At 38.8% G+C, this 14,031-nt stretch overlaps 1 long non-coding RNA gene across 1 annotated transcript in view; it reads right to left on the reverse strand.

The window, feature by feature from the left end:
• LOC117283192 overlaps positions 1 to 14,031 on the reverse strand; it is a 374,652-nt gene that overhangs the window by 178,559 nt on the left and 182,062 nt on the right. The gene's annotated exons all lie outside the window — the stretch shown is intronic.

Below are 14,031 nucleotides of genomic sequence, written 5' to 3' on the forward strand. Positions count from 1 at the left end.
CTCGGATTTCGCAACATGTCACAATATTATGAATCACTGATGGCCTGCCTAATGTCCTAGGCCTTTACATTAATCTATTATCCTACCCTCAGGGCTCACTGGGTACACGGGAAATTGCACATGCAATATCTCAACACACGGTATCACCAAGACTATGAAACAACGATATTGTCACTCGGCATGGCTAATATGCGTAAACAAACTTACTTGACATAGAAGACTGTAGGCCCTTCCGGCGCTTGTTAAACCCATATTGAGTAGCGCCTCCGGCTGACACTGAATATTCTGTTAGAACGATCTCAAGTCCCCCGAAATTCCCTAATTTATGGTTTTATTTTGCTGATTCAGCCTTGACGAAAGAGGGTGGGTGACTCTCCCCTCAGTGTCCTCAATCCTCATAATGACCTCCTCATTGGCTCTCATGGGTGGTTGTGGGCGGACCCCTTGCGTCTGATTGCTGTGTCTGCCGCAATATTACGATATTCCAGTGGCCCAGTGAGACAAGCGCTGGCTGGTGCTCTTACGTATGAATGCTGATCCCACGCATTCTTAGCCTACTTGCCAGTCCTGGTGTTACAATTTACTGTAATAGCTGCGAAACTCTTTTCGCAAGTCTCTGGTTTTTTTGGGTAATACCATCCTCTTTCTAATCTCCAATTTGGGGCATAACAGAGTGAATATTCAGATGTCTGATGATGACCCATACACAGGTCGAAATATGTAACATAAATTTATGTACATAATAATTGTGATAGAGATTAATATATACCTGTCATCACTGAATACGATCTCTCGCTTATTTCTTGTGTCGACGTCACATTCTTAGGTTAAACTTTCATATAGTTGTGCATTTATAAAGGCAGGGCCAACAGTTCAATGACAGAGAATAAACAGATATACAAAGAACTTCCACTCTAGAAAACAATTGAAGATTGTAGTCTAGAGATAATAAACATACCTGCATACATAAACATGCTGGTGACTGCTCACGCGGATTTTTATTTCTTTTTTCTTCTACCCTGAAGATGGAGGCGATATGTTCCTCCAAAAGTCGGTTTAAACTACGTCTACACGCTGCCACATCCCAGAAGACGGCATTCTTCATAGTCACCGCCGCGAAAACCTCAAATCTTACATAGCCAGCCCTGATTGCAATTTTATATTCCAATAGGCCGTTTTACAAATTAGTGGCCTATAACGCAACACATGTCGCCCAAAAGAATATCGTTATGCTTTTCGGGTTTTCACGCCGCGATTGTTTAGTTTGCTGCCAAACAGCATGTTCCACCGAAATGGTGATATCCACATACGCACCTACACGGTGCACAAACCAGAGAACCGTTATCTGATATCATATCATGTTAGTCCAGTAAAACTACGTATTTAAATTCTATTCACCTTTGATGTGGAATTATATTTCATCACAAATAACTGAAATTGGATGCTTGCTGCGGAATTTCCATATCCATTTAAAATGACATTAAATTCTGTTAGTTAAGCTAGTTCGTGATTTTCCGCAGTGCCAATAGCACGATTCTGGAATATGGCCCTAAATTTGGCTCAGAAATATTCCATTCTCTACTCAGAGTCATGTAACTTCACACTGTACATTTCATGCAGTTTATCATATTTTTTAATAAATATTTAACCTTCGGTACGATTTAAAACTATTTTGGTGAGAGACAAAATTACGAGTACACTCTGTCCAAAACATGTTTTGTCGTATGATGTGTCCGCGTGTAGTTGCGTAGACTGTTATGCTACTATCATGAAGTTGCCATATTGTAATTTCAATGTTAGAGAGGAAACACAATTATATTGGCACAATGCTCATATTGTAAAAAGCTATTTTTTATTTACTTTTTAATTTATGGAATTATGTTAAAAACAACTACTTTACACATTCACAAATATTTCGACTACATTTCTTATTGCAATATAATAGACATTTCCCTGATTGTCCGCTTAATTTGTTCCTTTTTCATCCTAAGACCAACACTTAACATAGAGTCCACAATAACTCTTTCTGCGTTTTTAAGAACTGCTCAAGGAAAGAGCAAACTTGAAAACACCTTTTTTGCTTTATTTTCTCTGTAATGTTGTTGCACGTCTAACATTGTAGCCTTCCACATATTTCAAGAATTTACGGCATTTTGTGTTTTTATATTTATCATGATTTTATTTTTAAGATTTCTTCTTTGCAAATTATTTCCTTTATAATATTATAATATTTACGACCGAATGAAATAAATCACATTGATTCTTTATTCAAAGTGACCTATCCAGCCAGGCTGCACGTAAGATTCCTAGTGCCTCAAATTATTCTTGTTTCCGAGAAAAGAAGTTTCGTCAATATTTTATGAAGATTACATATCTGTATAACTGTAATGGAGGTTGATTTAATCAACATTGAACAATCAGTCCAAATCCAATCCTGCATTAACAATAGCCTCCTTATCAGCGAGTTTCAACCAAAGATCAGGAACGATCTGCAAACCAGGATACAACTCACACAGAGACTTCAAATTCACACCCGGCTCACCGAAAACTTTGAACTCGGACAGCGTCACACAGTGTTCAGAGATTAGACCCACAGTGCCAGGAGAGAGGCTTCCTGATAGGGTTCCCATGCATAAGGTCTGCAGGTATTCCAACGGATTCTTCTCTAACACACTGAACATATGATGATCGTAAAACTCACGAATAGTACAAAGCTCAAGAGTCGTCAGACTGTGGCACTGAGACAACAGGAGTTCGGCTGCTGACGGGTTCTGGGTCTGCAGGATGAGATGTTGAAGCTTTGGAAAACTACTGCACTTCTCACACTCATAAGTCGGTTCCTTGATGACAAGTCTTACAAGATTACGACAGTTTTCAGATATGAATCTCAGATCCAAGTTTCCACTACTCTCCAGCTCAAGCTCTATCAACTGACAACCTCTCTTTAAGATGAGATCCACGACGTCACTGAAGAGGCAGTACTTCAGCCTAAGAACTGTCAGGTTTTCCAGATGTGTTAAAGGACTCACCGAGGCGTGAAAGCCGCAGATCCTCAGGCTGATTTCTCTAACACTTATTAAATCTGTTACTAGCGTTAACAGCTGTGTATCCGAGAAACAGTCACAACCGAAATTCTTTATATAGTTTGACTGTTGGGATAATGATTTCATTAGACTCAAGTACCCTCTTTCAGAGATGCTTGTGCAAATCAAATTTAGTTTATTCAAACATAAGAATCTGGCTATAGAATTAGCACCATCATCTGTTACCCTGTGAGAGCCAGAGATATCTAGACATTTCAAATGTCGACAAGACCGGCATAGAATATGCAACACATCATCCGTGCAGTGAATCCTGAATGAGAATTCTTCAAGGTAATAAAACGTCGGCAGATACCTCTGTATATCTTCAAGCCATGCTTCATTCTCTACACATGTTAATTTAAGTGTTCTGAGTTTCCCCATTATCCACACTCTACTTACCACAATGGGCGATATTCTTCGGTATGTGATATCCAGTTCTGTAAGATATGTATTCAAACTGGCGTACACAAGTTTTTGAAGAATTTTCTTGCCCACTGACGAGTCAATAAGGCGATATGTAGCAAACTTGTCCAATTTACTCAGCACTTCCGTTGTTATTTCGTTGGCAAATTTTTGGTCAACAGCAGTATGAAGCCAGTATCCAAGTTTTTCACACGCTTCCTCAGCATGTTGGAGGACGGCAAAAGTATCTCCCCCTTGAAGGGCTGTGGCGTAGCAGAGCACAGTTTTAAACCAGCTGAATAGCGTACAGTTCTTTTCGTTTGTGGAAGACACTGGCAGATTTGCAAGTCTCGTTGAAACATCTTACACAAAATTTCCAACTATATCCAATGATAGTTTTTCTAAACTTATAGGTTTGTTGTAGAGTGGCATGACACGACAGTAATTATATTTTCTCATAAAAAAAAATTCTATTGGAGGCATAATAATCATTAATCGAAAGTTCTGTTTATCCTCAACATGTCCACTACTGAAACACACGTTCGAGGATACAAGAACAAACTCTATATATGAGCATATGCATAAGCCATGTGGTAGAAATCATCAACAAATGTAGCTGGATATCTTCAGTTATAAAACGCTGTCTTCCAACACAAATGACAAAAACAACGTTAGTCGTCAAGCACAAACACTGGCGGCAGATTTACGAAATGGTTTATAGACATTTGTTTCTGAGATGTGTCATGGTATGTTGCGAATAACAAATCACCTGGAAAGTTGGACGGTTAGTCGAAAGCAGGCAGCGAAATGAGGCATTCCAGAGGATGAAGTGTCTTGTTATCTCGCAACAGACGGAAGTACTGAACCAAGTCATTATGTAAAGCAGTAGTCACTATGATCGACAAGTGACTGAAGGTGTTCTATCAGTTACATGTTTTGATAAACGAGGCCAGTATACAGAATGATATCGCTAAAACTGATTCAAGATTTCAAATAAATGTTAAGGAAACAGAAACACAAAACATTATCAGTTGTGCAATTCTGTATGAGATATCGGCTAACATAGCACGACGAATCATGGTCAGATAACGTATTAAAATGTGACAGACATAACAATCTGGTCATTGCTTAAATATTATTCGTATGATCACCATCATCTCGCTACAACCAGCAATTAAACTGCAATGAAGGTAATCTCTTAATATAAGAGGAACATTAAGAAGGAGATATAACATTCCTTTCGGTTTCTACAGTTTGAAGTGCAGTTAAAGCGCCACTGTGAAACGTGGAGGCTTGGTTAATTTTCTGTCAATGGCTCTTCCAGTCCGTTCAGGGGCCAAACCTCTTATTCAGTTCCGTAATAATTTTTCACAGACGGTAGGACTCCTTGGACGAGTGATTAGCCGGTCACAAGGCCGCTACCTAAACACAGGACAACACAAACACAGAATAAAAGCATACACACACCGAAAGTCCATGCCTTGAGTTGGATTCGAACCTACGATCCCAGCGTCCGAGCGAGCGAAGACAGTTCATTCCTTAGACCGAGCGGCTACTGTGACAGGAAGGTTCATAACTTGTACTTTTCTCCAAGTATAATTAAAATGATCAAGTCAAGGAGGATGAGATGGGCAGGGTATGTAGCACGAATTTGGAGAAGAGTAATGCATATAGGATATTGGTTGGAGAGCCGGAAGGAAAGATACCACTGGGCAGACCAAGACGTAGGTGGGTGAACAATATTAAAATTGATCTTAGAGAGATAGGAAGGGATGGTATGAATTGGATTGACCTAGCGCAGGAATGGGACCAATAGAGGGGTCTCGTGAAACGGTACTGAACCTTCGGGTTCCATAAATTGCTTGTAAATTCTTGAGTAGGTGCAGAATTGGCGGCTTCTCGAGAAGGGTTCAGCTGCATGAGTGAGCAGTAACAGATCTGGAAGCCTAGAAGTCTGTGCATTACGAAAGTAAAATTATCTCTATGAATTCTTCTTGAAATTGCCAGTTATAATTTTCCGGTCAATTCAATGTATTATAATAGGATAAAACGTTACAGTACGTTTCTGCCATTTTGAATATTTCAAAACTTCTTTCTTATAGAACTTAATTCATACCTGTCATCTCTTACAGACATTGATGAGATGTAAGGTTACCACTCTAGTATAAGTGAGATTGTGGACTTGTGAGTTAAGACACTGCTAGATGCTTATCAAAGTTGCGAAACAACCTACTGCCTCTGGCTTCAAAGTAGAAGTACGTACTATAATTATGTGAAATTGACCATCTATACAATGTTCCTCATCATGTCGGAAAACAGGACAAATTATGCGAAGAATCATCATTTGTAATGCTATTAACCAGTCTCTGGGGACACGCGGTAGCGTAGTTGGTTGAGGCACTATGCTAGAAGCAGGAAGGGCGCGGATTCGAATCCCGATAAGGTGGAGTTTTTCAATTGACCTAATTCTTCCAGCCGCACTATGGCCCTAGGATCGACTCAGCCTCTAACAGAAATGAGTACCAGGAATATTTTGGGGGGTAAAGGGCGTCGGGCGCGTAAGGCTGACAACCTTACCGCCATTGAGCCGAATGTTTTGAAAATATGGGAACCTCAACATCTCACAACCCTATGGGAGTCCACGGCCTGTTACAGGGATAGCTAAACTTTTTTATTTTTATTTATCAGTCTCTTGCAGGTTATATTACGTAATTACTTAGTTTGCACGTGAACTGGCTTGTTGGCGTTCAGATATTCCATAACAGAATTTAACCTTCCGAGTGCCCAATTCTGTTAAAGATGTGCAATTAATGTGTTCTTGTAACAGAGAAACGTCGTTCGGCTGCTTCTATATTTCAACTTAAGCGTTCCAGGGCTGTTAAAATTCAGCTTTACCACTGCTGACATATATTCAGACAAATACCTATAGAGTGTGTCACCTAAACAGGTTCTCATAAAGTATATTTCCAGCCGGTCACGGTAGCCGAGCGGTCTAAGGCATGTACTGTCTTCGCTCGCTTGGAAACCGGGATCGTGGGTTCGAATCCCACTCAGGGCATGGATGTTTAGTTTGTGTGTGTGCGTTTATCTGTGTTTGTGTACAGGTAGAGGCCTTGCGACGAGCTGATCACCCACCCAAGGAGTCCTACCGAATGCGTAATATCTAGAAAGTATATTTCCGAAGAGTCTGTTTGATCAAAAAGTCAAAATCTACCAGAAAGACACGAATGACACAAAATGACGTGATACGGAACATCTAATAATAATAATTCTAAACAGTTGAAATACGAATAATAATAGAACCCGAGGTATTACAGTTCGAATTTTTGTCTAGAATGCCTTGAAATTTAGAAGAGTTTCATAATTATCGTTTGAAATTATAAAGCAGTGAAAGTATCAGTATATTTTCTGCAAAGAGTGCAGAAAATTAAGGTCAAATAGGGATGCGATAGCACCTTCTCTATCCGAATATTTCCTCCCACAGGCTCTCAACAAATTCCCGTTAAATTTATGAATACAAATTCTACCTTACATTCTAACAGATACCGGGTACCTCCTTGTAAAAAGCGATTTTGGTCTGAAGCTGACTACTCATCTCTTTTTAGTGCTAAAGTTAAAAATGAAGTTATATTACCACCACCAAACACGTCCTCAAGTCGTGATGCTTAACTACGTGTACTTTTTTTATTGCTAGTGGGGTGGGACTAAGTCCCTTGCACTACGGCCACTTCTGGCCTATTGTACCAGCCACAGATAATAGATGAGGGTTATTGTGGAGCAATTGGTGGAATGAAGATTGGCAGGGGAAACGGAAAATCTGCCCAGCGCCACTTTATCCACCACAAATCCCACTTGACCAGACCCCGGGATCGAACTCGGGCCGCCGCGATGGGAAGCCAGCTAGTAACCGCTTGAGCTATGGCGAGGCCGATGCTTAACTAAGAAGAGATACAACTTTACTTTCTCATTAACACCTGTGAGCAAATTTTATCTTATTTCGTTTCAATCTATTGTAATTGCGAAGATAAATTCGCCCAATACCTCAGTAGTGGCTCTTAGGCTGCTATAACAGGTCCTGAATAATAAACTATATACAAAGATAACGTCTGCTATTGATGGAGCTAAGCCCTTCTTGAGGAGCCGCTAATTTTGGGGGCATCTTTGGAAGTTTCACAGCAAACACGCGTACTCTGTTAATCTCCTCCTCGTTGCTATGACGAGACGGCCTCTCCCGTTGAAGGAGGAACACAAAACAGTACGTGGAGGCTTTTTAATAAAAGAATATGGATTATTATACTTGGACATAAGAAAACTGCAGACAATACGATAAGTAACATCAAAATTCGTCGTCACTAATAAAGATTCTTGAGTAATTACATGAAGAAGTATGAGACGGATGAAACCATATTGTTTTTCTGAAGATATAAATATGATATAAAACACTTTGATAGAATCTGTAAAGCAAAAGGCCACTTAAGAACCCTGAGCTTATGAAAACACAATATGAAAATAAATTTTGAAGGAAGATTTTGTGAAGATTAAACTGTATGATATTACGACAGAATTCAATATCAGATATTTCAAAAAATACAGAAAGAAACTTAGAGTTTATATAAAAGCTGGGAAAGCTAAAATGATTAGTCATGCTATCTGCTTGGAACTGGCTCTACCTCGAATATTTTATAATTATTCAACCAGTCAAACTGTTCAGGTCTTTTGGAAGCATGCAGCTGTGAGGCATGGCTCCTTCTGCTGCAATAGTCAAAAAAAAATCCCACTAAGAATCTTAAAGTCTTTCTGAAAACATTTTAAATCAGAGCAGAAGACAATGGCAGAAAGACTTTCCTGTTAATGGTGTGAAGAAATTTTTAATTAAAAAATTAATTACATTAACATTTTCTCAGTTCTTTCACACAATATAATGGCGTGAGAAATTATTTTTTGATAAAACGGCTGGACTGCAATATTTACGGTTCCATTTTATGTAATTCAAGAAAAAATTGCTAGAAATAGAATGTATTCAACTAAATTCTTGGAATAATATAAAGAATCTGTATTTCATCATTATAATAAAAAACACGTAACAGTAAAGCGTCTGAAACATAGCATACCTATTTATAGGTCACTCACACATATATCAGAGTCACTTCAGGAACACCAATGATCACCAATGCAAAGTATTCTTCTGTAAAATGTAAAAGACCGAAGAAAGCGGTGCGAAGATAATGATCTTGACATGCATTTGATAAGTTATCGGTTCCAGTACAAGGAGGGACAAAGGCTATGTAAACTGAGGTGTTTCGTGGCTTTCCTCAGTACATACAGACAAATGTTGAGATATTGTTTCTATTATGCCTTGACCGCTTCCTTGCAAATCTTTTCAAATTCATAATCCACTGATCATTCTACCATTCGACGCTAAACATTCAGACACAGCCTGTGTCACTTCGTGACTGCTGAAGGTATGAACTGAAAAACATAGATCTGTCTAGGGCTCTACTGATATTTTGTTGGAACTTGGCAGCGTTTTCAGATTCTTAATCCTATACACAGTCTGTAGGACTCCTTGGACGGGGGATCAGCCCATCGCAAGGCCGCTATCTACACACAGAACAATACGAGAACAGAATAAACGCACACACAGACATCCATGTCTCAAGTGGGATTCAAATCCACGATCCCAGCTTTAGAACGAAAGAATACAGTTCATGCCTTAGACCGCGCGGAGACTGGGGTCGACAAATTGAAGTTCTATTGCAAGTAAATAAACATCTACGCATATCGCACATAAATACTTATAGCAGGACACACACTAAACAGGTTGGCACGGTAGTGCCGCACTGTAGGTGTATTCTGGGACATTTCGGTTGAATTTCGAACTTGGCATTCACTGCATCGAGTAAAAATTGTTCGTGGTTTTCGTCCGTCTCTCCCGGTAAATGTCGGACTGGACCACGGCAACTGCCTTCGAAATCCTTTGCAGTCCATTATTCACTGACAATCCTATATTCCGGTGCTGTGTAGTACCGACGAAAACGTCATGAAATAAACAACAAAAGCACACCTACACACTTCATTACAGAACATGGACGAGGAGCAAGTTTTGGGTACACTCCAACACCTGATATTTATAATAATCCAAAACGTAAAAGAAAATGCATTATATATTTTTTTACTTCTCACACACAAACGTAATTTTTATATCCTGGCAGTTGCCAATATAGTTCGACTCCTTTACAAAAAATATATATATATATATATATCGTCTAACCTACAGAAAGGATTAAAAGTAATTCAAATAACGTGATTTACTTATAACGTGTTTTCATATTATCCAAATCATCAAAAAACAGCCAGAAGTCAATTTTCACACAGGTGTATTGTAAAGCGAAGTAAGGCTGTAGAGAGAACTGACACTGAGAAGCATCACCTTCTGGCATCTATGCAACGAGATGCCCTCCATACAGGTGTCATCGTAACAACATTTCAGGGGGTACTGAATTGAGCTAATGTTACCCCCCCTAGCTGACACGCACGCATTGTTAGTGATAGTGAAGTAAATCCGGCTGACAGGGGGCGCAGCATGGAATGGTGTGTCAACCGAAATGCAGGAATTAAGGTCGCCGATTTGAAAGCTTCTGTGGTGGACAGACAGTCAGAGAAGTTAGACATAGAAGGCCGTAAAGCTTCATTTCCTTACGAAATGATTAAATTATGACTGAAGTGACATTCAAATTGTTCCCGGTTAACTGATTGGCATTTCCTCCATAGTCATAAATATTCATGTATTCAAAACTGTCTCTGTATATAAACGACTATTACTTTGGATTTCTTGAGAAGAATGTATTAAGTCACTTTTCATAATTGTGTCTAATGTTTACCTTGTAAGGAGTTTATGAAATTTAATCTAACCGTGCTTTAACCAATTTAATTCCGCTGTTCCAATCTGAGAACAAATTTTCGTGATCCTTTTTTAAAAACATGGAACGTGCGATCGAAACGGAATCGACCTAACCATGAAGGGGAAGGATCATATTTTTCGTTTCGGGCGCTGGTTCACGTTTTCGATACGACTGAATGCATCTATTTCGCTATTGAATCATTCATTTTTGCCAGCTGTGTGCATCGATATGAAAATGTGTTTAATGGAGTGAACAGGAATAGTTCTTGGCGTTTCTCTCTGTTTTGAATGATGGTAAGGATGTTTACTTATTTCCCTGAGTATAAATTTTTAGCTGTTAATCGAATATGAACGCGCGGTAGGTATTTGTTTCCTATTATTACCTTTGGGAACACAGGGACCATGTATGAGCAAAGGAGTTACTGAACAATTTTCCTACCTAAACGTATGATGACCCTTATTGTATATACTCGTATATTGTTTCCAGTGTTCCAGCTCATATACATTCTATTGCTCTTAATTAGTTCTACACGTACAGTTTTGCGTGCAACAATTTATTAAACTTAAAACGTTAGTCACTTTAAAAGATTTTACTACATGTTCCGATCATCAGGTGTTAAAAGGTGCGAGTGAGGAAACTGCTGCCTTTCCGCGTTGATGTATAGCTGTATACATTTCCCCTAGTGCGCATGTGCGTATTCATTCCTCCATTCATAAATTCGAATGTCGTCTTAGAGTAAGAATTTTTGTGTCTCTTCATTCATTCATTCATTCATTCATTCATTCATTATTGGAGGGGGTGGGTTTCCCCATGCACCGCGACCGGTTGTTGATCTATTGTACGTCCCCCTTTGATATTCTACCAGTCGCCATACCCTTCCGGTAGTGGTGCTTGCTATCAGCCCCGCTCAGCCAGCGAGTTCGGTCCCTCTACTGGCAATGGTACCCGATACTTCCCCCATCTACCGGAGGCATTGGAAACTACTTGGGCAGGAAAATTTTACCTAATTTTGCTCAGAGGTCTCCTAGAGACATGGGGATCTTTTACGTGCCGTAAATCTACGACACGGGACCCACAAGTCCTCCCTCCCGGAGGACTTGTTCCCTGAATTTTTCAGCCCTTAAAAATTCCACGACCGCTTTTTGTGTCTCTTACTTGAATGTTTCCCAGTAATGACCGTTTGTTATTCGAACATTCATATTCATGTAATAGTTTTCGTTTGATCGAAGCACGTATCAGTATTTTGAAACACAATTTCACAGGTTCTCGTAACATACTGAATTATGGTGTGACATGGTGTTTATGTCTCGACTGGTTTAAATAATAGATCGCCTAAGACTCTCTATCTATCTAGACGTGAGAATTATATAGCAGTATATATATGAAAACCGAATGGGAACAAATGTGGAAAGGTCTGGCCCCGTTTTACCGACATGTAAAGCACAAAGAGCTTGTCCGAATGAGAGATTCTCAGCCGGAATTAGAGTATAATTTCGAAACAAAAAATATTACCACAGAAGGAAAATTAATACCTTTATTTCTATGAACTTTAAGGAATTTTTTAAGACTTTGTGAAATTAATTAACAAACATCATACGAGTAAGGATTTACAACAGCTGTTCATTGTAGAAGTAGAGACGATGACAACCGCTTCCTGAATTAAAGATTGGCAAAGCCTCACCTCAAAATACATGATGTGACAATTAAGTTCCAGAACTGAGGTCATAAAAGAACCACACAAAAAATAAAAAAATATTTATTAATATCATCACTCAATATAGTCCCTGTCCGCTTCCTCACAACGTTTACACCGCTCATACAAGAAATCGAATGCCCGAGAAAACGCTTCTTGCCGTATCGCCTTCAGTTCTCTCGCCCACAGTCAACTGGATCGATGAAACAGCCTCGAATCTCGTCCCCTTCATTGCAATTTTTAATTTAGGAAATAAAAAAGTCAGCCGGCACTAAATCAGGTGAGTAGGGTCGATGAGATAATAGGGGGATCCCTCGTTTCACCAAAAACTCGGAGACAACGCCCGAAGAAGGCGCCGGTGCATCGTCATGTAGAAGATACCAGGACTCACTTTCCCGAAACTCAGGCCTAACGCGATGAACTAGAGAGATCAATCTCTTAATCGCCCCTTTACTAAATTTACCGTTTACAGTCTGTTTTTCCGGCAAACATTCGTGATGAATAATACCTTTAGCATAAAAATTAAAGTCAAAATTGTTTACCCCCGCGATTTTTGCATTTTCACTTTCTGAGCTTCTTTGATGATTTTATACCATTCAAACACAATTGTTCTGATAAAAAATTCCTCACTGTACGCACTTTTCAATATTTCAATCGGTTCAGTAGCTGTTTCTTTAATTTTACACAACACTTAATCATTGCTCTTATTTCCATTTTGAAACTTTCGACACGACGAAAAAAGTAACTTCGCAAAACTAACTGTAAACCTCAGATGCATCAACCAAACCAGGTCTTTTTTGTATCCTTGTGATTCTAATAAACAGAAATCTGTCGTCTTTTATTTTAAAGACCCTTTTGACAATTCGTCACACTTCCTTCTCTCCATCTATGCTTATCACATCTCTAGCAATCCATGGCTCCCCATGTCCTCTCAACCAACCTGACAACCTGAGAAAGTTCGAGCCGAATGTCTCAGGAATATCATCTTATATTCCTCCTATCATCAGACAGACGTACTGAACGTGGTTTGATATTGAATTATATTTCATGTTGTAATACACGTAAATCCCACAAGTTTACTTTCTGATGGAAACATAAATATTCGCCTTTAGATAAGAGTTTAAGGGAGCTACAAATATTTTAAAATATTAAATCAGGTTGTCTTATAAATACATATGTATAAACATCTTTCTGTCCAAGTCTGACTGTCGCGACTCTAATGCACTTACAAAAGGAACAAATTCTTAAAATCAGTACACATATGTAAAAACGAATTACCGAGCCCAGAATTTCGGTGTTTCTATTTCGAAATAACTTTCTTGGAACTATGATTACCTTATGTTTCTCATTTCTGAAGTAACCAGGGATTCAAGGGGAAAATGTTATATTCTCAGCTGTACGTCCCATGCAAATATGAGTATGTTTTTAAATTTCCAATACCGTCCACAGTGTGATGAATTATTCAATACATGTAGAAGAAATCTGGTTTACAGAATTTATGTTATACAGAAAATAAAAATAAAAAAATAGTTATTTTTATTGTCTTCGAAGATCTCATAGCAACGATTCACTTGTCTGTTTCTTACCGGTTTCTTACTCTGTGCTCTCTACCTTTAAGATGGAGGCAATACGTTTTTCTGAATCTTTATAAAACTTCCATCATATTACTCGGCCTTACAACCGCGACGATTGTAATTTTCATCATTTTAATCTACCTAATTCAGAAGATTAAGAATGTTTGTTTTGAAATGTAAGATTACGATTAAAATTAGCCACGAGATTCAAAAGTACTTTCACTAAATTTTTGTTCACATACATAGATGATCACCAATTTATATTCGTTTGCAATTTTAATAAGGTTCTCATTCTTTTCGAGTGTGACACAAGGTGATTAAAACTTGGCTATAATTCAGAGTTTGCCATAACAGATCCTGCAGCACCTAGACTCTGA

This window comes from Cryptotermes secundus, unplaced genomic scaffold, assembly GCF_002891405.2.
Source record: "Cryptotermes secundus unplaced genomic scaffold, Csec_1.0 scaffold468, whole genome shotgun sequence".
Classification (NCBI taxonomy): Eukaryota; Metazoa; Arthropoda; class Insecta; order Blattodea; family Kalotermitidae; genus Cryptotermes; species Cryptotermes secundus.